Raw genomic sequence first — 24,264 nt, forward strand, 5'->3', positions numbered from 1 at the left:
GCGCTAGCATTCCATGGGGCTATGCGGGTAAGCGAACTAGTGGCGAAGAACAAGCAGGATACGATGGGGGGACTGTGCCGGGAGCACATTCAGGTCAAGGTGGAGACGATGACGGTCTCGTTTGTTAGGTCCAAAACCGATCAGGGCGCAATTGGGGACTGCATAATCATTCAGAGGATTCCCGGGTCTTCCATGTGCCCTGTTGTTTGCGTAGAGGAATATTTAGCGCAGAGGGCGGCATCATGGGGGGGGACCTTGTTTGAGACACGCTGACGCCACCCCACTGACGAGGTTTCAGTTCCAGCGGGTGCTTGCGATGTCGATTTCGGCCGCTGGCTTGAACCCCGGCGAGTTCGGGACCCATTCCTTTCGGATAGGGGCTGCTACTGAGGCTACAGCCAGGGGTCTGAGTGTTGAAGAAATAAAACGTTTGGGGCGTTGGTCCTCGAACTGTTATAAAAGGTATGTGCGGTTGCACATGTTGTGAAGCTGTAATGATGTACTCACGCTTCTTGTTTTTTGTTTGGTTTTCAGTTGCGCAAGCTTACGAGGCGGGGCGGACTGTGCAGTCGACCCGACACCTGGGGACCAGCGGTCAGACATCACCGGCTGCGAAAAAGGAGGTGTGGGTCGTGGGCCACTCATACGTGAGGCGTGCCGCGGACGTATTCAAAGCAGGTGACATGATTCACATGGCTGGGGAATACGGGTACAGGGTGACCTTCTACGGAAAGGGGCGGGCTCTGTATTGACCAGTTTCAATCCTTTTTCGAGGGTTTGTTAGGGCGGACAAGGTCACCGCCGTCTATAATCATAGTCCATCTTGGGGGCAACGATTTGGTGGCCACTGGTAGACGACTTCTTCTTGAGGCAATGCTCTCCACAGTAAGTTGGTTGGCAAGAAGAGTTCCAGGGTGCACAATTGCATGGTCCCATATGATTCCACGGAAAGTGTGGCGGGGGGCTATTTCGGTTTCTGCTCTGAATCACTCAGTAAAGTAGGTAAATAACAAATTGGGTAGATTGTTTCGTTCGAGTACACTGCATTCTGTTCCGCATGGTTGTATTAAGGGGGACAGTATGTATTTGGGGGATGGGGTCCATTTGTCCCGGGTGGGCAATGAGTTACTCATAGGTGACCTCATAGCTTGGCTAAGGAGTTTAAACCATGACCTTTAGGCAGGAGTTGTTGTGGGGGGTCCGGATAGCCGGTCAACTATCCGGCCTGTGGCGGTAAGGTCATGATCGGTGAGCAGTAATTGGAAGATCCCTATGGGGGGGCGTCACCCATTACGGATGGGAGCGCTCGGGGGAGGTGGCCATTGGCCCCTCAACGGGGAGGCGGTCCCTTCTAAGGATGGGCCGCCGGAAGGAAAGGAAAGGCGGTCAAGGCCCCTTCCTGGATAGGAGGGGCTACGGGCCCTCCTGGGGAATTTCCCGGGGCCAGGACATCTGCGACGGCAGATGGAGTAAGTTGTGTGGGGTGTGGGAGGGGGTGTACGCTACCTTTTAGACACCTCACACGAGTCCTCGGACGACCGTTAAATGGCATCGAGTTCATTGGGGCCCCCGTCAAGTCAAAGGGAAATTGGTAGATGCACTTGAGGTACGCCTCTGTGCGGTCGCCCCCTCACAAGTGAGGGAGGTATTTCTGGTTTAGGGATCTGACACCGGTTACGACCTTGCCGTTGGCCCTTTAACGTTAGGATGTACAATTTCAAGTCAAATGTTTTGTAGGATGTTAGTTCGGCTAGGAGAACCTTTGTATTAGAGATCTGTTAAGGTTAGCCAAACATCGTAATGTGGAAATGAAATTGTACATAATATGAAACTGTTATTTTAACGTTTTAATTTTGTTTCATATTTTAATAAATACGGCCGGGAGGGTCACTCCCTCCCGCCTTCCAAAAGTTCATAACTGTTTCCAGTTTCCCATCCTTGGGGATTGCGTCGAGAGGGGGTGGCGGGTATCTCAGCCATATGGAAAGGGGCGACCACTCGGTCCCCCCGAACGTATGGTGGAGTACCCCGATCCCCCCGGGAGGCCATCTTGGGCGGGGGGCGAGTCCCGGCTGGTATGCCCGAAGCGGCGTAGCCGGGGCGCGCCTTTTCCCGCCCCGGAGTGGGTTGTCCTAGACGCTGACGCCGCCGGCCACGCCCCCGGGGGGCAGGCGGAGGCGGGTTTACGCCCGCCCGAAGACGGATAAAAGGAGCAACAAGCCAAGAAAGCATCCTCTTGTTCCTGTGCTCTGAAGCTGCACCTCCCTGCTGCACGTGAGCTCGAGACGGAACGAAGAGCCAATTTTGACCCACCCACCAGCCCCTGAGGACAGCAAGTGGTTTTTTAAATAAAGTTTTGATGTGGTAACTCTATTTCTTACAGGTTGTGATGATGGACGTGTTTTTTCTGGATGCAATAAAGAGAATGATCATATAGAGTATGTTTTTTGAATAAAGTTTTTCACTAGTGTTGATCGGTAATCATACGTGAAGTAGTTATGGTTGTCTTTGTAGTAATTTAGTTAATTGTCGTATTTATTTTGGTCGGGCGGTAAGGTCATGATCGGTGAGCAGTAATTGGAAGATCCCTATGGGGGGGCGTCACCCATTACGGATGGGAGCGCTCGGGGGAGGTGGCCATTGGCCCCTCAACGGGGAGGCGGTCCCTTCTAAGGATGGGCCGCCGGAAGGAAAGGAAAGGCGGTCAAGGCCCCTTCCTGGATAGGAGGGGCTACGGGCCCTCCTGGGGAATTACCCGGGACCAGGACATCTGCGACGGCAGATGGAGTAAGTTGTGTGGGGTGTGGGAGGGGGTTTACGCTACCTTTTAGACACCTCACACGAGTCCTCGGACGACCGTTAAATGGCGTTGAGTTCATTGGGGCCCCCGTCAAGTCAAAGGGAAATTGGTAGATGCACTTGAGGTACGCCTCTGTGCGGTCGCCCCCTCACAAGTGAGGGAGGTATTTCTGGTTTAGGGATCTGACACCGGTTACGACCTTGCCGTTGGCCCTTTAACGTTAGGATGTACAATTTCAAGTCAAATGTTTTGTAGGATGTTAGTTCGGCTAGGAGAACCTTTGTATTAGAGATCTGTTAAGGTTAGCCAAACATCGTAATGTGGAAATGAAATTGTACATAATATGAAACTGTTATTTTAACATTTTAATTTTGTTTCATATTTTAATAAATACGGCCGGGAGGGTCACTCCCTCCCGCCTTCCAAAAGTTCATAACTGTTTCCAGTTTCCCATCCTTGGGGATTGCGTCGAGAGGGGGTGGCGGGTATCTCAGCCATAATGGCACGAGCACAATTTACATTACAGAAGAACACATTCATTTGTAGTAGGCATGGGGAGACAAAGCGATTTGCCTGGAATCACAGGATGTTGAGCTGATGCCGAGATTCGAACGTAGCTCCCCAGCTCTAAAGTTCGCAATTCTAGAACTTGTGGCGGGAGGTGTGTCTAAAAGTGTATGTCGGTGCTGGCCATCAATGAGAGAGACCTGTGCATTTTTCAAATGGGTGGTGAAAAAATATGGGTATGTTGCTGGAGATGTGGGCCGCCGTGCCACCAATGCACTTACCGGGGTTTGGGGTAAACACCCATTATTCCGCAACTTTCTTTCCGCATACCATCACTCCGCATACTTTCAATACGAAAGTACCATGAATCCGCAATGCCATTATAACGCATGGCATTACATTTTATATGCTTTTACCACGCATACATTTACAACGAAATTCGTTGTAAATGCATGAATGGTAAAAGCATGTTTTTTTTAAATGTTTGGATAAGGTAAGTATGGGTATAGGGGTATATATTTTGGGGTACTGAGGTATATGTTTTGGGGTGCTTGGGTATTTTAAGGGTTCAGATATAGTTTTGGGTTATGGGGTACAGGGGTACTTTTAGGGTTAAGGGATAGGTATGGGTTTTGGGGTACAGGGGTACTTTTAGGGTTCAGGGCTAGGTTTGGGTTTTGGGGTATAGGGGTATTTTTAGGGTTCAGGGGTAGGTTTGGGTTTTGGGGTACAGGGGTATTTTAAGGGTTCAGGGCTAGGTTTGGGTTTTGGGGTACAGGGGTATTTTTAGGGTTCAGGGCTAGGTTTGGGTTTGGGGTACAGGGGTATTTTAGGGTTCAGGGGTGGGTTTGGGTTTTGGGGTACACGTAGGGGTAGTAAGCACTATACAAATGCAATGCAATATTTATCATTTGTGCACCAACATTTATTTTGAGCACATTAAAATCTTTGTTTCCATCACACTTCAGAATTATAAAATGAAATGTGCTTCATTTGTGCTTTCATAACTACTGGTATATGCTGAAATCTGTGTACAGTTGAATTACAGGTATTTACATTTTTTGTGACTTAGAAACAAAACAGACATCCTAAACTTTTTTTCCAACTCTGTGTTCATAAATCCACTGGGATTATGTGATTCTGTGCTGTTTTCCGTATAATCATGAGTTTGCTGCATTTGCCACATAATACATCATCTGCTCTACAATCTGCAGATTTTAACAAATGTTAATTTTGTTTCTAACTCAAACAGATTAAAAATGACAAAAAATGCTGCACCATGGACGGTCTTTTGAAAAGGTTGACTGGTTACCTTTCAGTTACTTATATCTTGTATGTGGATGTGGAACTGGTACTAATGAAGTGAAGTCTTTTCCCAGATAGTGCTTGGATGGGTAAACAAGACAAAATATAGAAGTGAAACTGTCACAAAATCTGCCACAATGAGCCGCATAATTTGTGTGATTTTTCAGATGAAGTAGTCTGACATTTGACCGGCATTGGAGCACGCAGCAAATGTAACAAGTTAAATATAAAATACAAAGGTATTAATATTGCTTAATTACCTTCTGAACACCCGCACCTCTATACTGTTTCAGCTGCCTTGGTCATTTGGGGGGCTAAATGTTAATGTGGGCTGGTCCTGCCTTCAAATTACCCCACCCTCCATGGCTACGGCCCTGCAAAGAATTGAGATTTGAGTTGCGGGTCCCGAAGTGTCCTAAGATCCCGGGATATTGAAGATGTAGAAGACACCATGAACCGGAGAATTGAGGAGTTGTCGTGAGATGTCATTGGCAGTTCCACCTAAGACAGGGACCTTTGTGTGAATGGGACCTATGTGAATCCTCTAGTGGACCGCGTGATCCACCCTGGTCGAGCGTTATTGTGTGTGAATGATCTTGAGTGGTTGAATTCTATTGATATTTTAGAATGGAAGACAATTACAGACTTAAAAGTGAATGCGTATGGAGAAATTGTGAAGGAAGGTGAGTTGCTGCATGGAGCGACAGTGACGTTGTGTTGTGTTGCGCTGTATTAGGTCGGTCGGTGTAACGCAGCGCTGGGATTTGTTGGTAGTCATCGGTAATACTCTGTGACTGACAAGGATCATTTCGCTGTACTAATAGGACAACTGTTGCATTTTTGTTGAAGAAAGTGTCAGAAATCATGCAATGCTTTAGGGTGTTACAGGATCTGTTTAGAGTCTATGAAGGGGTTGTTACTCGAGTGGGCGAACAGGTGCCACCCGAGTATACTCCAGCTCACTATATGGCGGCAAAGGTTGGGCTCAATACTATAATTTGGCTCCAAAATTGACACAAAATTAATGAAAAGGAGGGTGAATTGTCATTTCCACGCTTTGGCACTTTGAGGCTAGATGTATTGAATCAACTTTGGCAATGTGACCTTTGCCCAAACCTACTCCGTTTGAAGCGCTTAATGTGAGGATGCATAAAGCTCATGTCCGGCAGAGAGAGAAATAGCAAGGGAGGATGAAATAAAACATGAAGGCGTATCAGGATTCACATGGGGACGCTAGGCTTAAGAGGTGGAGGGTGGATACTTTTGAGGGAGAGAGGTTATACCCAGTATTGGTTGGGGATGGAGAATCGAAGGACAAGCAAATAGAAGAAAGACAATTGGAAGTGACAGCAGTGATAATGAAGACAGCTTGTTGGAAAGGTTGTTAGCTGAGCATCCACCACCTTACAGTCTACAAACCAGGTAAAGGGGTACGAACCCCTGAGAGCACCGATAATGTGGCAGGTGTATCGCCCGAGTGGTTCCTGATCCAGGTGTCATGGGAATTATATCAGCAGAAACAAAGGGGACAGGAGTGTCTGCCTTGGGCGTAATAGAACAGGATGGTGCCAACGCCACATTGTAGTTGCCAGAAGCTCTTACAGTACCGGATACCATTGGTCCTGTTGCTCCTGTTTATGACCCATGCTCAACAGGGAGACTCGGCCCGAGACAACGGGTGCATGCAGGCGTTACTCTTCTAGGAGGAACAGGGAGTTCGAGTAGGGATTTCCGTCTTGTAGTGCCCATGGGATCCATTACCCCTCTAGCGGCTACTGTCGACCTTACCAGAGTATGGATTGATTCCAACACCAGTTCGGATCTGAGAATATGGGAAACTCCTGTGAGAGGACCGAGTGGTACATCTCAAGAAGCAAGTACAAGTCAAAGATCCTCTGAGAACCAGAACGTCTTAGAAATTGTGGACTCGGAGTCCAGGATGAGGGATCCTTATAGCAGCAGTGAGAGCTAGAATAGTAAGTGGAGTCAAGATACCATCAAATCTGCAATGAAGGTGAAGTAGTGGATGTGCCAAGAATTAAAGCAGAACTAGATAAGGTCATCTGTGGGAGCATAGCTCTTGAAAGACTAGAGGCCTATGAGCCAGATGAACTTTTGTTTATGGCTAAGGATATTTCCCGGAGAGAATGACAAGCACATGCAAAGTTGCCGGATCTGGCTCAAAGCTATAAGGTAGATTTATGCAGAATGAAGACATTGTAGGGAAACCACAGGCTTACTTACAATGACCAAGAGATAGAGGAAAAGAGAGTGCCTGGACTGAAGACATACATCCAGGAACCGGTGCTAGGTATAAATGCTTGGAGAATGCTGGATAAGTGGGAGGAGAGGTGGTCAAGGAAGAAAAGCGCAAGAAAGGTGACAGTAAAGATGCCTCCTCGAGGAGGGGGAATGTAGGGGATACTGGCATACCCATTGAGGGAAGTGCCTAGTGGAGGGTACGTGCACGTTCCATGGAGTCGGGTGATCTTGCTGCATTCACAAACAGTTTTCCAAGATTAAGAAAGAAACCTGATGAGTGGTATAAGCAAGTTGACCACTTTGTTAAGATCTCAAAAGTGTTGTGGAATGATTTAAACACCTTTTCAAAATTGTGATCCCAGGTGACCTATGGTCTGCTTTTAAGATAGCTGTTTTGTGGCCTCGTGCTGAGCCAGAGAGGGATTCAGTAACTCATGGCCCTTCGTCATTGGTCATGAAAAATAACGATCATGTGATCACATGGTTGACGTCCAAAATAGCCCCACAGGACTGGGTCAAGATAGATCGAATGATCCAGGAGCATAAAGAGTTGGTATATGCCTACTTTGAATGTCTGTTACAAGTGTTCAAGCAGTACAACCGGTTGGATACTCTAAACCACAAAGAGATAGGACAATTTATGTCCCAATTTGTGACTGGACTGAGGCCGTAGATCAGCCTCATTATCCAACTGCATCTGATCTGTTGGCAAAATAAATCAGTGGACGAAATCCTACGGTATGCCAGCTACTGCAGTGATAAAGTGGACTCCAAACATAGGAGGATAAAGGAGAAATCTACTGCATCCCAAAGGAAATTGAGTTGCAATGCACTGATGAGGACATTGCTTTCAGACTGGTGAACCTGAATTTTATACTTCCATGATTCCTTTACTGACAGTGAAAGTCTTGCTACTAGAGCTCAGGGACACTGTCTTGAGTCCATGATTGCAGAAGGGCATCCTAAAAGAGATCATGAGATGTCCGTGCAACTCTCATTGTCCAAGATCTCAGGAAGGTTATCAGCATAGTGATTCCCTGTTGTCCCATGGTCCCAAATCCATCAGTGATCCTATTCCAGATTCCTTGCGAAGCTGCATGGTTTATGGTGATTGTCCTCTGCCAAGCGTATTCTTTGCTCCATTGTAAGAGGAAAGCCAATTTCTATTTGCTTTTCGTCTGGAAAACTTTCTTAACATGGAGTCCTATCCCTCAAGGGTATACTGAAAGTCCATCCATCTTTTACCAGATCTTGATAAAGAATCTTGAGAGTCTGATCGTGCCCTGAAACCCATTAGTGGTCCAATACATCAATGACCTTCTAATTACGTCGGAGATGTGTGATGCTTGCAGGGATGATGCCATTGCTTTACTGAACCACCTGGCTGAGAATGAGCATAAGGTGTCTCAGAGTAAGCTTCAGTACTGTCTAACCGAAGTGCAGTACTTGGACTATTGGGTTGAACAGGGTAAGAGGAAGGTGTCACTAGAAAGAGTGGAAGCGATCATGAAAATGAATCTGCTACTACCCAAATAGAGGTCAGAATGTGCCTGGAAATGGTTGGCTACTGTTGACAGTGAATTCCCAACTTTTCCCTGATTTCAAAACCTTTGCAAATGTTGACTCACAAGGATGTGTGCGATCCAGTGCCTTGGGATAACGATTGTTTACTTGCCTTCCTGGAGTTGAGGGAGTGCCTGTGTCACGCTCTGGCTTTAGGAATACCTGATTACAACCAAGTATTTTCATTATTCTGACATGAAAGGGAAGGTTGTGCTCTATCTGTACTCACACAGACACATTGAGGTGCCCGTACATTAGTGGCTTATTTCTCAGCTACCTTAAATCCTGTAGCTTCAGCGTTGCCCGCAAGTCTCAAATTCAACAGGTATTAGTATTGAACAATGCGAGAGCATTGTGATGGGTCATTCTCTTACAGTGTATGTACCACACTTGGTTGAGCTTCTGATGACGAGAACCAAGACACAGCATTTGACAAATAACAGGTTGATGAGTTATGAGCAGGTGCTTCTTGCCATTGAGACTGTAACCCTGAAGCAGTGTTCTGTGCTGAATACTGCTAATTTTTTACCCATTCCAAGTGCTGATGGGGAAGAATGTGAAGACCATGACTGTCTGGATGTCACTGAACTATGTATGAAACCAAGACTTGACATTGTCGATGAGCCATTGCCTGATCCTAATCAAGTCCTTTTTGTTGATGACTCATGTTTAAGAGACGAGTGGAAGCTGCTTGTTTACGAGTTCCAAATCATAAATAAAAACTTGAACTTGGAAAAAAAACAACAACAAAAAAACTTGTTTACAGGAAGTCCATTCTGAATAAGTGGCAAAAATTGTTGCCTTAATACATGCATGCTACGTCTCTGAACAAATCTGAGTCATGTCTATACCAACAGCCAATATGGGTTCAGTGTGGTTCATGATTTCAGACAGCTATGGTCGCAAAGTGAGTTTTTAATGTCATCTGATTTTCCTATAAGAAATGGGGAGACACCCTTTGGAAGCGTTACAATTGCCAAAGGAAGTGGTTGTTGTTAAGTGCGCAGACCATGGACGGGGGAATGATTTTGTAGACACTGGAAATCAGTATGCTGATGAAGTCGCGCGCTATTGTGCCTTTAATGCATGTGTTTTTATTGAAGAATATACTGGCAAGAGTACAGAAAAGACCAAACTCAATATGATGCTAGCATCTGCTGACACATGGGATGAAGTGAGGTGTTTGCAAATGGAAGTTACAGAAGAAAAACAAGCGTGTTGGGTCAGACCAGGCTGTGAGAAGGGGACAGATGACATTCAGGTGTCAGCTGATGGAAGGGCAGTATTACCAGATTGATTGTTGCACCCAACGGTGAGGCAAATCTATGGAGAAGTTCATATAGGACGAGATGTGATGGTGAGATTGTTCAGGCAGACTTGGTTTAATCCAAGGTTTCGAGTGATTGCAGAAGCTGTATGTCATTGGAGTGTCATATGCCAACAAATGAATGCTGGGAAGAAGACTGTTGTTGCCTTGAGTTACATTGGTAGGTCAGAGGGTCCCTTTAATCAGATCCAGATGGACTTTTGTAGACATGCCTGTGAGTAATGGTTTGAGGTACATTCTAGTTGTTTTGTGCATTTTTTTCTCAATGGGCTGAAGTTTACCCAATAAGGAGATGTGATAGCCTCACAGTAGCTAAGTTATTGCTAACAGAGCTCATTTCTAGGTTCGGATTTCCAACTACATTGGAGTAAGATAGAGGCACGTTCCTGCACAAAAACAACCTTCCCCTGCAACTACGGTGCAAGGGTGACTGCGTTGGCACTAGGCAGCTATTATTAGCCCCAGCAAAGGGGAAAATGCAGGGCTGCACAGTATCCTTGTAAATATGGCGCAGCCCTGTGTTTTGGATGTGGTGGAGAGCGACGTTAAGCCAAAGTGGCTCACACCACGCTCCACCACTTCCTGTAAATATGCCCCTAAGTTTGTAACTGGTTGAGTGAAATTTCCATATTGGTAACCTAAGGCTAAATCTAAAGTTCTGTGGACAGGTTATGCGCCCAAACCCCATGGATATCTTACAAGTGCCATTACATATAATACACTTGTAATACAGCCAACATGATATCTGTGATGTTGGTAATGGAGTAACATGTCTGCCAAACTCTAAGTCAAACCCCTAGTCTCTAATAGCCTGATTTAGAGTTTATCAGATGGAATACATCATCTGAAATGTGAGAAGTATCTCTGCCTCATATTACAAGTGACATTGAATATATTGCACTTGTAATTCTGCGGACGGCTAACTTTACCATAATTCCGAATAAATCTTGACATAGCAGAATCAAGGTTTTTGATTATACCATTGTCGACCAAAAATGGGATTGCCTGAAATAAATATAATATTTTTGGAAACACACTCATTTTAAGGTAATTCCCCCTGCCAATTATAGATAGATGGAGGTTATTAACTCTGAGAAGGTCTTTTTTAACTTTCTTGATAAGCGGATCATAATTTAGTTGATTAATTTCATTTATTTTAGGCAAAATATTTGCACCCAAATATACCGCGTTGTTGACTCTATACCGGATTACAAAAGATGTATTCTCGGTGCAAATGACCATCGTCTTATCCCTATTCAGGGAGTACCCTGAATATAAACCAAAAGACTGTGTTATTACTTCGATCTCTTCAATTGCCTCTGTGGGGTTTGGTGTTAATACCGCCACGTCATCGGCATAGGCGAGTACTTTGGTATTATATGTGCCCACTTTAACTGGTTCGAATACTGGTGAGTTAAGAAGTTTAAGGATGAGTGGGTTAATATAGATAGTGAATAGAATCGGGGAGCACAGGCGCCCTTGCCGCGTGCCCCTCTGGATATTAATAGACTGATTCGCTACCCCCCACCATCATTTTTGCCTTAGGGTCGACATAGAGGGCTTTAATAGATTTTATAAGGACCGGACCAAGATTGTTGATCTCTAACACCTCCCATAGGAACTACCATGAGACCCGGTCAAAGGCCTTCTCTGCATCCAATAGGATCATCGACATCTGGCCTCCCTCTACTCCCATGATGTCAAATAGGGAGATGGCTCTGCGAGTGTGGTCTATCGTACTCTTACCGGGGATAAAGCCATGCTGCCAGGGGGAGACCAGATGTTCGACATTCCTACTGAGGCGGTTGGCAAAGACCTTGGCATAAATCTTTGAGTCTGAGTTAATAAGTGAAATTGGACGATATGAAGAGGTTTGTTCTGGTGGCTTACCTTTTTGGGGAAAGATGGCAATATTTGTGTGTTTCCACGACTCGGGTGGGTTCCCATGCCATTGCACACCAAGAAATAAATCATACAGGTATGGCACAATAAGGTTACCAAGCATATTATAAAGATCTAAAGGTATTCTGTCTGGTCCTGCTGCTTTTCCGGTAGCAAGTTCTAATAAAGCTAATTCTACCTCAGTGCTTGAGACCTCTTTTTCAAGGTCTTCCCTTGTTGTTTCATCGATAGTCTTCCCAAGATCTGTTTCAATGAGCCAGTTATTCATGAACTCTTTATTGTTAGGTGTTAACTGTTGATCTTCATTTTGGTATAGCTTCTGGTAATAGTCTTGAAATGCTGCTACAATGCCTACCGAGGAGGTATGTTTCTGTCCTCCATATTCAATGGATTGGATGGAATTATGCAATTGCTTCTGGCGAGTTTTAAGGGCCAGATGTTTCCCCACATTTTCTCCAGTTTCGTATATTTTATTCCGATTTACCTGGAGAATTTCTGCTGCTTTTTGAGATAAATCACTATTAATCTCAGCTTTTAAGACTAAAATCTTACAAAGAATATCTTCAGTTTGCTCGCCAAGATGGATCTGGGTAGCGTGTAGATGCTCTAAGTTTATTAATTCTGTGTTTAACTGTTCAATCAACCTATCAAGATCTTTTTTACGCTTAGCTACAAAAGACACAGTTTTTCCCCTTAGGGCTGCTTTGTAACAATCCAAGACAACCACCCTGGGTGCGCTGTATGGATTACATTCAAAGAACTCCTTAGTCCATAGCCTGTATGTTATATATTCTTGATTAATAAGAAGCTTATGATTGAATGACCATTGTGAGTGTGGTCTCTTGTAGCTGGCAACATCAAATACAACAGAGAGAGCGTTATGATCTGATATCGTCTTAGGGGCTTTAGTTATCACAGCATTTAAGGCAATGTCAGTAGTTAACATTATATAATCAATACGTACGTATTTGTTGTGAGGGTAGGAAAAGTACGCATATCCTGGGTCCCCTTTATTTTTCAAGCTCCAGATATCTCTTAAATTGTGGCTGGCCATCAATTGCTGCACTGCCCTAAATACTTTAGGCTTACGTCCTAAATATGTTTGCTATGCTTGTCTACTCTGTAAATGGGCCCATCGTTATATTAAAATCACCACATATTACAAGAGAACCGGTCCAGGATGCCAGCTCAAGTTCTAGATCAATAAATAGAGCCGGGTCGTCCAGATTTGACCCGTAAATCGAGCAGATGGTAATGCCTATATTAAGCTGCACTATAGCCCACCTACCGTGGGGATCCGCCTTTTTCTGCGTTGGTTTACCCAGAGAGGCCCTTGCTAATATGACTACACCCCGAGTCCTAGATGTCTGTGTAGTTGAATCGAGAATGTTGAATCCAGGAATTTTTAACAGATCTATTTCACCTATTGGAATGTGGGTCTCCTGTAGACATATAATATCCCATGAGCCTTGGTGTATTGCTTGACATAGCTGTGCCCTCTTCCCCCTGTCGTTAAGACCCGCTGCATTCCAGCAACCGAGTTTTAACTTCCCCATAGTTTTTTTCGGGTAATCAGACCATACCTAATGTTATACCAGATCGCTTGTTTTCTTGCTTGTATATAAATGCTAATTTTTTTAAGTAACGGCTTACCATACATTGAACCTTATTTACTGCCACAACTATTGTGTTCATTACTGAATTAATTGTACCCTTTGATTTGCTCATTTTATATACTTTTTTTTCCCCCCCGCCCACCCCCCGACAAAACCCTCCCCCCTTACACCCAAAAAAAAGGCAATTAGACTCTATAAGAGTCTGTGGCGATGGACTAGCGCTGCCTGACCAATACACAATGACCATGCAACCATGAAAAGAAATCAAGAAGAAAAAGAAAGGGTAGGAAAAAAAAGAGAAAAAAAAAAACAGAAAAAGAAAATAAATACAAGAAAATACAAAAAAAATACCATAATGCCGCAATAAGGAGTAAAGGAGAAATGTGCTCCATACATTATTTAAACATTGATATCATCCCCCTCAAATCCTTAGTGTTTACTTCAGTCTATACTACACTATCCAACCGTGTTATTATATGCAGTTACCCACATTCCAGATCTAGGTTCATAGAGGTGTAATTATAACTACTTTAAGCTCTCTAGGTACTCCTTCGCCTTAATCTCCGAAGTAAAATAATTTGTTTGCCCCCCCAAATATAACTTTCAGCTTGTCTGGATTGTTAAGATACACCATCGCTTTTTTGTCTAGAAAGGGCTTAATTAGCTGTCCAAGGCGCCATCTCCTTTCCACTGTAACGTGGCAGAAGTCTGGGCGCACGAAGTAAGAGGTCGATTCTCTACTGCGGCGTTTATCAGGTGTGACTTTGTCCGAGATGGCTTGCCGAAGTGAAAAGTTCCCGAAGTACACTAGGACTGCTCGTGGGTATCCCCCTGTTTTTGCTGAGGTTTTTAGTGTTAATAGAACTCTGTGGGCCCGTTGCACCTTGTAACTCCAATCCCAGCTGGAGAGTTCAGGGAGGGTGTCGCGAAAAAGCTGTATAATAAACAAGCGGCAATCCTCCCCTTCACTCTTTTCGGGGATACCAAGGACGCTTAAGTTGTTTCGGCGTAGCCGATTTTCGCAGTCCTCAAGTTTCCATCTCACGTCCTGAAGCTCAGCTTCGTGAGCATCCACTCGTTCATGAGTCGTAGCTGCCTCATTTTCATTTGAGACTATACGATCTTCCATCTCGTTCATACGGTCATTGAATGTACCTACAGTTTTAGTGAGCTTACGAACAACACCTTGGACTTTTTGCAATGCAGCCCGTGCCTTACGTCCATCTTTAGAAGTCTCTTCGCGGTGTGATGCGATGGCCTGAAGTACTGTATCCATGACTTGAGTCAGTGTGGCCCCAGGCTATTCTGGTTGATCCACTGGTACTGCTTGGAGAGAGGGAGATATTTGAGATGACTGGGGTGGGTGCAAATGACTTTGGTTCAGTCTATGTATCGTTGGTGTATAATCCCACGCCAAATCGTTTGCCCCAAGATGGCCTCTCTTTTTCTTCTTCAATACTGTCTTCCGCCTATCCTGTGGCTCCTTAGCACGTAGGTCTTGATCACTTTCCGTGCTAATGACTGACTCTGCATCGTCGTCATCCAGTTCTTCAAGCTCCCCCTCTGTATCCCCAGACCAACTAACATCCTCTGAGAATGAGTAAAAGTCCGTGGGGTCTGCGGGCTCCCTATCTGTCTCAGTCATTTCTGTTTCTATGGCTTCAATTGTATTACCCTGCAGTGTGCTCCTGAGAGTATCCTTTTTTTTGTGATTTATTTCTGTATCAATTGTACTCTCTTCTGTACACACCTGGCGCACTGTATCCCCAGAGTTCTTACAGCCGGTCTGTAAACTTGCAACGTGGATATAGGTGCATCCATGTCTAGCCCAGTGACCCTGATCCCAGTATCCCTGGTAAGGGGGGTATTCGAGCCCTGTATGTTATTTAAGGGAGATAAAATAAGTGTTGCCGGTGTCTCTGGTGCGTATGGGGCTAGGTTTAAAGTCACACTGAGCTCTGCACTGCCACTGGCCCAAGGGACATACCTTTTTCTGCCTGTACCACCAGGAAGTCACCTGCTACTGTAATAAGGTTCGAAGCCTCCAACCCCGTTGTTGCTGAAGCCTCTTGAATCCTCAACAACTCTGGGGAATTCGATTAGCCAGATGAGCCCGAACATTCCACTACAGGCCCGGGAGAAGTATCCGATGCAGCTCTCTCCAAATATTCCGATGCGGGTGCTCCGGTCTGAGGGTCCGAAATCAGTGACACCGGTGGTACTGGCAAAATATCCATTATGTCTTTCTGATGTGTTGTTGGAACTTTCACGCTTGGAACACGTCGTAACATTTCAATTACGGAGGGCGTAGGAGTAATGGGTTTCCCCGCTACCTTTGGGGTAGGAGTCAGCTCTTCCGACCCCCCGCCGTATTGCTTCCTGTGTTACCGGGACCAGCTGCTCCACGCTTATTCGTAACCTTCCGGTCACGAAGGGCCTGTTTTGCGGCTCTAGTTTTGGCCGCGGCTGCGATAACTGCTGCATTCTTCGGTGCCATTGCAATAGTCCTGAATGCTTCCCTCCTGCTGCCGATTGGACTGAGCACCTACAGGTGAGCGGATGCTGTTCAGGAGTCGTAGCACCGTGATACCGATCAGGGAAGTGAGGAGTGAGAGCTGCACTCTCAAAGCCATTTTTTTTTTCTGTGCTAGCCGCATCCTCTGCTCGTACCTCTGTCCACGCCGCCGCCAACATATTTTTTCCTTAGACTTTCCTCCAGCATTGACCAAGTGCCGTTTAGAAAGTCGTGGAGCGTAGAGAAGATATGTGAACTGCACCAATCATATTCGAACAGCTATAGTACAGTCATAGGGTTTCTCTTATTCTCCCGTCAGCATGGTCATCGGAGCTGGTCAGGAAGCTGCTAACAGCGACCTAGCAAGTCGCATCCATCTTGCCTCACGTCTGGGCATACCCTGCCAATTTAGGGTGAGCAAAGCAAATACAAGGACATGATGAACAGAGCACTAAAACTTTTCAGGCACTTACCCCCAGTAAGAGATCTGGATTTAATCCATATTCGTTCTTTAGCAACTTCGCCACCCCAGTTCAGTCTCAGCCATAGGCAAATCAGCCTTGACCCTGTACCTCATGGGAACAGTCCAGCCTGAACTGCCAGGCCAAGTGTTCCCTGGACTGAAAACAAGCAAACTGGGACCTGTTTCAGGGTTTCACCCATCAGGTGTGTTGCGTGAATCCAGTGGCAAAGTGAGCAAGGGACCTACGTCTGGGCATACCCTGCCAACTTAGGGTGAGCAAAGCTAACACAAGGAGATGATGAACGGAACACTAAAATGTTTCAGAAACTCATCCCATCTTAGATCTGTGTTTAACCCATCACTGTTTTTTAGCTCTTTTCATCACCCAAGTTCAGACCTAGCCATATGCAAACCAGTCTTGGCCCTGTACCTCATGGGAAAAGTCCAGCCCGGACTGCCAGGCCAAGTCTTCCATGGCCTGGAAACAAGCATCCTGGGACCGGTTTTGGGGATTCACCCATCAGCCAGGCTAGCTTGCATCCAGTGACAAAATGAGCAAGGGACCCACGTCTGGGAATACCCTGCCCACTTAGGGTGAGAAAAGCAAACACAAGGAGATGATGAACAGAGTGCTAAAAGATTTTAGACACTCACCCCCGTCTTAGATGTGGGTTTAATCCTTCATCGTTCTTGAGCTCACTTCGCCACTCCAGCTCAGATTCAGCAATATGCAAATCAGTCTTGACCCTGTACCTCATGGTAACAGTCCAGCCAGAACTGCTAGGCCAGGTCATCCCTGGACCGTAAACAAGCATACTGGTACCAGTTTCGGTGTTGCACCCCTCATCAGCCAGGCTACCTTTAATCCAGTGGCAAAGTGAGCTAGGGACCCACGTCTGGGCATACCCTACCAACTTTGAGGGAACAAAGCAAACACAAGGAGACGCTCACCCCAGTCACAGATCTGAGTTGTATCCACCATTGTTCTTAGGCTCACTTCGCCACCCCAGTTCAGACCCAGCCATATGCAAATCAGTCTTGATCCGCTTCCTCATGGGACCAGTCCAGCCTGAACTGCCAAATCAGGTCCTCCCTGGACCAGAAACAAGCCTCCTGTGACCGGTTTTGGGGTTTCACCCATCAGCTAGGCTAGCTTGAATCAAGTGACAAAGCAAGCAAGGGGCCCACTTATGGGCATACCATGCCAATTTAGGGTGACACTCACCCCCAGTCACAGATCTAGGTTTAATCCATCATTGTTCTTTCGCTCACCTTGCCACTCCAATCCAGACCCAGCCATATGCAAATAAGTCTTGACTCTGTTCTTCATGGAAGCAGTCCAACCTGAACTGCCAATCCAGGTCTTCCCTGAACCAGAAACAAGCAGCCTTGGACCGGTTTTGGGGTATCACCCCTCATCATCCAAGCTAGCTTGAATCAAATGGAAAAGTGAGCAAGGGATTCACGTCCAGGCATACCCCACCAACCTCAGGTGAACAAAGCAAATACAAGGGGCTCGATTCACAGAATGAACTTAAGACTCAATCCTAAACTTACTACTATTTTTGTATTCACAGAATGCACTTACTACTTTCGGCATTCACAGAATGAACTTACTACTTTTGGTATTCATAGAAGTTAGGATTTTGTCTTAGGTTTGTCTTAAGACAAACTTAAGACAGACTTAAGACAGACGTAAGTTAGAATTTTGTCTTAAGCCTGTCTTAAGTCTGTCTTAAGCTTGTTTTAAGGTTGTCTTTAGACAAAATTAAGACAAAATCCTAACTTCTGTGAATACCAAAAGTGGTAAATTCATTCTGTGAATGCCAAAAGTAGTAAGTGCATTCTGTGAATACCAAAATAGTAGTAGGTTTAGGATTGAGTCTTAAGTTCATTCTGTGAATCAGGCCCAAGGAGATCATGGACGGAGCACTGAAACTCTTCAGACACTCACCCCCAGACACAGATCTGGGTTTAATCCATCATCGCACACTTCGTCACCCCAGTTTAGACCCAGCTATATGCAAATCAGTTTTGACCCAGTACCTCATGGGAACAGTCCAGCCCGAACTGCCAGGCCAGGTCTTCCCTGGACCGGAAATAAGAATCCTGGGACCAGTTTCAGTGTTTCACCACTTATCACCCAGGCTAGCTTGAATCCTTTTTTTAAAAAAAAAATGCTTTTATTGATTTTATCCAAATTTTACCAAGGGTTTAAACTATACAGTAGGTCAAAGCATATACATCATACAAAAGAAAATACAGAATGCAAAAGACAAAGGATGGGGTTGGTTTACAAACATCATATTCGGCAATAATAGGCTGCATATTTCTCTGGGACAACAAAATCCGAAAAGAAGAAGAAAAAAAGATAAAAAGGGCATATTAAGAAATTAGAGAATAGGGAAACCTCCTACCCATCCTGTAGCCAATTTGTGACTGGAGCCCGAATTTGGCAGACCCAGGGCCTTTTCTTACGCCCTCTTACTTTACATATAATGGGGCAGATTTACAATAACTGGCGCATCCCCAGGGATGCGCCAGTTATTGTGCGCGGCAGCTCCGCCACCCATGGTGCGCCGCATTTACAATGCGGCGCACCATGGGGCAAAAACGGCACAGATGCGTGATGCATCTGTGCCGTAAAGGTGGCGCATTGCTGGAGTTGCGTCGCAAGCGCGACGCAGCTCCAGCCAGGCTCGGGGTGCCCTAGCTGTCCAATGCTGCATCAAGCCTTACGCCTGCTTCAAGCAGGCGCAGGGATTTGACGCAGCATTGGCCTAAAAGTGACTGAGTGAAATCTTGTAGATTTCATTCAGCCACTTTTGCGAGGCGCACCTGCCCCGGAACGCCCACCCTGCGGAAGAACGCCCACATGTGGCGCAGGGCTTTCCAACGTGACGCATCTGCCTGGATGCGTCACGTTGTAAATGGGTTGCAGGGATGCACCACGTTTACGCCGCCGTTGCATGACGCAAACGTGGCGCAAGTCCAACATAAATCTGCCCCTGAGTATTCTAATTTATGAATAGCTAAATGCCTTGAGCGCCAGTTAACAATTGTCGGAGGGTCCGGGCTTATCCATTCAGAAGTAACGCTTAAGCTGACCAAAGCCATTGCAATGAACAAAAATGCAGACATCGACTTTGGCCTTGTGGCTCTTTCTGGATCAAATCTAACCCCCAATATTACAAGATCAACAGTCATAGTTAGGGGGACCACTAGGATCATAGTCAAGAATGTTTCCACTTCTTGAAAAAAAAAGTCTCATTTAGGACAAGAAAAAAACATATGGACAGAATTTGTAGCTAGCAATCCATTCCTGTTACAATTCTAAGCATGGGCGGAAAATCCGTTTCGCTTGCGGATTTTGCGGATTTTCGGTAAATTCGCAATCCGCGAGATTTGCGAATCTCCCGCAAAATCCGCAAATCTGCGAGCAGCGGATTTTATGGCTTGCTCGCACTGTTCGCGTGAGTTCGCGGCCTCCCAGTACAACTTCGCGCCCCGCGAATAGGCGCTAAATTGCAGAAATACGATCTTAGCAAAACTGAAACTACTTACCAGGTTCAAAAGTTCAGGCTCATCATTAGTAGCCATTTCCTGTAGTGCTTCCTGAGGGGCCCCTCCAGAGTTCAGTTGCCAGTTGCAACTATTATGTGACCCTGCTCTGAACCTCAGAATAGTTACACATATGCCACAAAGGTCCTGAATTACAGCTAAGGGAGACAAGCAGGAGCCAGGCTGGAAGTTCAAATCCATTAATCAGCCCCTAATTCATTATTGTCAGTTGGGGCAGGGCAGGTGTTGTAACTAATTTTGCAACAATGAAAGCACTTAGCAAGTGCAAAAGATCACTAATCAGGAAGCACTAAGGAAGCAGGTGCCAGCTAAAAAAATATTCTGTGACACATTAATCAGCCCCAAATTAATTCAGGTCACTTGAGGCAGGAAAGGTGTGCTTTGCTTTGCCACAATAATGTACACTGACTGGACAACCAGAGGGTGCTGTGATGAAACAGAGGGTGGCATGGGTGGGCCAGAGGGTGGCATGAGTAGTCAGAGAGTGGCAGTGGTGACAGAGAGTGGCAGTGATGAAGAAGAGTGTCCCAAACAGGCTGGACACGTAGAAACAACAAGTTCGCAAAACTTGCGACCCGACAGGTAAGTTCGCGTTTGCGAAATTGTACAAAACCCTCGCGACCTGGCAGAAACCCGCGCGAACACACAAAAAAAAATCCGCAAATTCGCGAGAATTCGCGGATTTTGCGGATTGCGAGTTCGCAAATCCGCAAAATTCGCGAACGCGAGATTCGCAAAATTCGCCCATACTTATACAATTCCCGCCTCTCGAGCCACCCCATTTAGCAATTTTACCAGGTGTGTAATACAAGTCAAAAATAGACATGAAGTGCTGGCTCCTTAGTCTTCCAGTTATTAAAACTTGATCAGCCAAATCCAGGATCCTCTCTATATCTATTCCCGATTTCCCTACGTTATTTTCCCACTCTGTATTCCAAGTACAAGTATCATCAGGAAGAGCCGTCAGTAGCTGCTGATAAATCTGTCCTAACGAAGCCCTTTTGCCTATTTTTTCAAACATAGGGATCTTGTCAAACCTTGATTCTGAGCCACGTATACCTCTCTCTATAAAGCTACGAATCTGCAAAAAATTAAAAAAATCTTGTTTAGATAAACCATACTTCTTGTGAAGGTTCATAAATGGAGCGAGTTGAGCTTCCTCAAATAAATCACCCAAACATAAAACTCCCTTCGCCCCCCCATCTAAAAGTGATGTGATCCTGAAAAATTACAGGAAGAATACCGGAAGCGGATAATGGAGTATACATAGTTATATTTGGAATTTTCAACCTGCGCCAAATTTGTTTCCAGACGGAATAAGGGGCTTTAAGCACTTTGAATTTCGTTTATTTATAGTAGCTAGGCTCTATTATCCTAACCAAGCAGCTTTTTGCTTCATTCCCTAAACCAAACTCATAAATGTCCGTCAGTCAACAAGCTTTATTCGGTTGAAACAAAGCAACCATAAAAGCACAATACAAAAGTTAAAATACATTCATTACAATACATAATAAAAGAAAAATACTGTATCAAGGAACGATAAAGTTAAAAGAGAAGCAACCCTCAATGTCTCTTGGTGAGAATGATCTAATCATAAAGACTTTTCCACACTTAATACTGTCTCCTCCACAGTTCTCCTAGTGTAGACAATAAGTTCATCACAGTATTACAAATGGGCTTCAGAATATGCGGGATTCCAGATTTCATAAAAGCTTATTTAAGTGAAGGCTAACCCCAGGCTATGAGTCATTTTTAACGGGCCATTCTAAAAAAATGATTACAGGTGGGTATGTTAGAGTTGGTGGATATGTGGCCTCTATAGCCTCTACCATAGTTCTTTACAGGGGGCAAGTATGCGGTTCTAGGATAAAAATCTCTCAGTACTCTAACAATTATAGGGCCGTCTCCTACTTGTGGCTGCCAGCCTTGCAAATATTGGACAACGCAGGGGTCCCTGAAGTTTACGATAATCTGATCACCCACAATATCTTTAGATAAAGGTCCCAACCACTTCACCCTTCTAACGTTTACAATTTTCCCTTCAATGTTTGGTGGAAGGGGCCTGTTCTTGGTTAGCCAGAAGGATACCTTATTTGCCAGTTCCGCTTGACCTTCAATCTTTCCATTGGTTAATTTGGGTACGCCTGAGAGAATACACACAAAAGGGGCGGCCTCCGGCGGTAGGTCAATGTGGGTAAACTTTCTTTGCATATAGCCATGATTAGGAAAAGTTCCCTCTAAGGGCGTGGGAGTATTTGTCAGCCCTACTCTGCTAACTGTTCTCTGCGGTACTACTGAGTTTCGTATTGGGTACCGAGTATTTGTTATTATTGGTGTTTTTAGGGCAACTAACTTGGCTGAGGGAGTAACGCTTTGAACCAGAAGCTTGGGAACTTCAGTAGTGACTAGAGGTTCTACCTGTTTCGATTCCGCTAATCTTTTTAAGAGTTTCAGGTTCTCCTTCGTTGTCTCTTCTATACTGTTGACCTTATCCCCTAATACCATGATTCTTTTTACCAGTGGGGATAATAAGGAGTTGACAAGAAGTTCGATCTGGTCCATTAGGACAGGTGATAAGGTAGATAAGGGGGAATTTAGAATTGAGCAAGCCCTGGGTGATTTTGAGGTGTTGCTGTTAATTAGGGGGGGACTAGAATGCAATTTTTGTTTTTTTGATAGTCTACCCCTTAGTTTGACACCTCTACGCTTTCTTTTAATGGAAGGAATCTTAGGGTTTGTTATTGAATGAGTGCTGTCTTTTGCAGGAGAAAAAAGGGGGGTTCCCGGGAGACTTTCTTTAGGTATGAATGGGGCACCCGATTGTTTGTTTCCCTCGTCAACATCGACATATACAGTTTTGCAGAGCTGATTAAGTTCATCCAATAGGGTGAGATTTTGGCATCGGTCTGCTACCGCTAGAGGGGATTGGGAACTATCTATGGCTTCTATTAAAGGACTTAGTTCAACTCTCTCTAGTACGCATTGAATGTCCGATGTAACCCTAATTAGGAAGTTGTCCAGAGTCCCCGTCCGAGGCCCCCCCTGGGAGATAACATTTTGTATACCTTCTTTGCCAGTCATGATGCGGCTTGCTTATGTGGTATAAAAAGACTCTGGCACTAGACCAACGTGTTACATAGCAACCGTGATAATCCTTGAATGTCAACCAAAGTAATCGGGGCAAAATCTGTTAGGGATCTATGATAGCAGAAAAAGAGTACCTTCTTTATCCAGCAGTAAGCAGGCAATAGACAGGTGGGGTGGCCCTGCCCTGCCTCTTCCGGCCTCTGAGGGCCACAGAGGGCCCGCCCTTTGCCCAGGCTTAGCCCGGCGTCCCGCCCGCGTCCCGCGAGGCGGGGGTCACGCTGTTTTAATGCGCCTCCTGGCGCTGTTTCCGGGTGGGAGGGACGCGCCGCCGCTCAGCCCGCCGGGAAATGCAGTCCTGGGGCCGCGGTGCGCGCGTCACTGAAAATGGTGACTCTTGGGTGGGAGGGACGCGCCGCAGCTCAGCCCGCCAGGAAATGCAGTCCCGGGGCCGCGGTGCACGCGTCACTTGAAATGGTGACTCTTGGCGGTGTCGGCGTGTCTGCCCTCTCTCCCGGCTCCCCGGATTCCTGGTAAATGGTTAGTCTGCTAGCTGGGGGGGATTAAAGCCTCAGCGCCGACTAAAAGAATCCCCATATGCTGAGCATAGATGTCCAATAATATAACAAAAAACACGGTATCGCCCACCCTCCCCAAACTCTCGGAAGAATCATCCATTTAAGCGCCCGTCTCGGTTTTTGATAGCCCCAGAGAAATTTGGAACAAGTCCTCTCTAGTTTTATTAAACAAGAAACAGAAAATTCTAAAGGAATAGTCCTGAACAGATATAAGAATTTAGGAAGGATCAGCATTTTTAAAACATTGCATCTTCTGTGCAGAGAAAGAAGTAGGTGGTCTAATCTCTCCAATTTAAAATGTACACTATCTATCAATGGTTTAATATTTAGATCAGGAATTTGGTCTACTGATGGTGTTATTTTAATTCCCAGATACGTGGCTTCGGCGACAATTGGCAAATCTGCTGGATATTGGGTTTGTGAATGGAGAATCTGGGTTTTCCCCACATTTAATTTGTACCCTGAAAAAGTGCCAAACTGCTCCGCCAGAGATCTTACTACTGGAAGGGCCAAGGGAACATCACTAGTAAGGACCGCAATGTCATCAGCATATGTCAATGTACTATATTCCACATTGTGGACTTTTACTGGCTTGATATTAATGTCTATGTTCACTTTATTAAGAAATGAGTCAATATATAATGCAAACAATGAAGGGGAACATGGGCAACCCTGTCTGGTCCCTCTAGTGATACTAAACAACCTTGACTCCTGGCCAGATATGCGGATAACATCTTCTGGAGAAACATATAAGGCCTTG

General features: G+C 45.4%; 1 long non-coding RNA gene across 1 annotated transcript in view; it reads left to right on the forward strand.

The window, feature by feature from the left end:
• Positions 1–24,025, forward strand: part of LOC147669102 (uncharacterized) — a 239,690-nt gene extending 215,665 nt beyond the window's left edge. Inside the window, exon 3 of the long non-coding RNA XR_015303742.1 lies at positions 23,877–24,025. This is a non-coding gene — a long non-coding RNA (uncharacterized LOC147669102). The remainder of the gene's footprint in view (positions 1–23,876) is intronic.
• The last annotated feature ends 239 nt before the right edge of the window (positions 24,026–24,264 follow it).

This window comes from Lissotriton vulgaris, unplaced genomic scaffold (assembly GCF_964263255.1).
Source record: "Lissotriton vulgaris unplaced genomic scaffold, aLisVul1.2 SCAFFOLD_2239, whole genome shotgun sequence".
Taxonomy (NCBI): domain Eukaryota; kingdom Metazoa; phylum Chordata; class Amphibia; order Caudata; family Salamandridae; genus Lissotriton; species Lissotriton vulgaris.